Consider the following 2,500-nt stretch of genomic DNA (forward strand, 5'->3'; position numbering starts at 1 on the left):
CTAAATATTTAAGGTTAACAAACGCTCAGTAGAGTATCATGGTTTTGAGCGCCCTGTGTCGAAACCAAATTAGCTATCCACTTCCTTAAACGTAATACATACCTTTAACTACAGGATGCAAACGTATATAAAATGGCCGCCCTGTGCGGTTCGCTTACACTGTTCACACGGCGCCATGCGCCTGCGAATGCTACGTGAGAATATACAGACTATCTTAAGATCCTGTAAATATTCGCACAACTGTATATGTAGATACATACACAGAAACACACAAGCACATACAGGCACACAAACACACATATAAATGGATAAAATATCTCCCGCCCCAAGCTTTTCATTCGATCACATGCAATTTTATTTTAGCTTTCTTCTTTACAGAGATAAATGCGTAAATAGGTCTTCAGCATTCTCTCTCTCTCTCTCTCTCGATTGTCTTCAACTGTTTATATTTGTAGGGGATTCATCTTTATAACCTGTCCCTGGAAAACGTCAATCACCTATCGAGGCGCTGTATTACTATTATGAACTCGCTGGAAATAAATCGCCAATGGATTTTGTTCCGGAAGCACACAAGATAATGAATACATAAGAAAACCGAGAATATTGCAGCCAGTGTGGGCTTTTTCTGAGACGAATGCCCAAGATACTGATGCCAAACGAAAAATAAATTAAAAACGATAAAAAAAATGCAATGAAAGACATCCCAAAGTCCTTTAATAAGACTGATTAGTGAACAAAAAATGTTTAAAAGTAATTTTTCTTCACTGGATTTATTCCGTCATTTATTCTATGTACTACTGACCACTGACTACTGATTGTAGCATCCTTTTTTCGCCTTCATTTTTGGCTTTTTTCTTTTCTTTCTGTCTTTCACAACTTCCAATTTATTTATACAGTATCTCCAGAAAACGTTTATCTCAAACAAAGAATTCTATCCAATACGGCAAAATTTTTGCTCTTCTACGTGGCAAATTAATGTATCTCATAATTGTTTTAACTTATTTTATACTAAATATCTACGAATGCAGGCCAATGCTAGACCCGTCAGAGCTGTTATTGCTGACTTCAGTTAATATTTTTAACTTTTAAAACCGGAATAAATTGCTCCATTGTGAATTGGAAAATATTCGGACAGAACCTTTCATAGGAGAATCTATTAATTTGCTACCACCAAGAAACAATTCTCTCCCTCCCTCTCTCTCTTGTCACACATTGGTGAGATACAGACGCAGACACACACACACACACACACACGCACGCACACACACACACAGAGAGATAACATACATACACACATATATATATATATATATACACGTATATATATATATACACACACACACACACACTCAGACACACATGTACATCTGAGTATATATACACACACACCCACATACATATAGTCAATCCAAACAAGAAGAAGCAAGAAAAACCTCAACGCGAGGACGTGGTACAAGTACTGTGTTATTGGACGCTCAGGAAAGGAAAGAAAGGAGAGAGGATTTCACGTTTCGAGCGGAGCTCTTCATCAGAAATATAGAAAAAGTCCAAAGAAGGGAAGAAGGAGAAAGAAAATCGCCAACGATACACACACGGTCACACAGACACACACACACATACATATATATACACACACATTTATATATATAATATGTGTGTGTGTGTAGAGAGAGAGAGAGATAGGTACATATGTACGTTATATATATATATATATATAGCTAAATATATATATATATATATATAGGCACATGCCTACTTACACACATACATTCCTAATTAACACAGATATCGCTAGCTAGCGAATCTTCAAACTTGAAAAACAGCTTTTTTTTTCCCAAAACCGAAACAAAATATAACTCAATGAATAAATAAACAGGCAACAGACCCCAAAATCACTACAGAAAACTAAGAAGTAATAAAGGAAGGGATCAAGCATAAATAGATAACAAAACTGAATAAGAACCGTAAATCAAGAATGATCAGAACAAGAACGACAAAGTACATCGTCCGAACACCAGCAATAACATAAATACAATCGTACTAACACTTTCCACATTCAAGAAAGCTAAAAAAAATATATAAAAAAAAAGAACAATAATGAGAGAGCGCAGTGTGTCGTTGTTGATCTGAACCGAAGAAACATAAGAATATGGTTCGTTCTTTTCAGAACAGAAAGAAATAGAAATGATAAGATCTGGATTGAATTGGAGAAATATCTTTCAAATGTATAAACAATCAGAAAATTACAAACATACATACATAGATAATATATATATATATATATATATAATATATATATATTATATATAATATATATATATATATATACGTATATATACATATATATACATATATATATATTATATATATATATATTATATATATATATATATATATACTATTATATGTATGTATATACATACATACTTACATATATGTGTGTACGGTGAGTGTCTGTGTATTCTGTATGCTCAATAATTACGTCAAGAAAAATTATAAG

Source organism: Octopus sinensis, linkage group LG10 (genome assembly GCF_006345805.1).
Source record: "Octopus sinensis linkage group LG10, ASM634580v1, whole genome shotgun sequence".
Classification (NCBI taxonomy): Eukaryota; Metazoa; Mollusca; class Cephalopoda; order Octopoda; family Octopodidae; genus Octopus; species Octopus sinensis.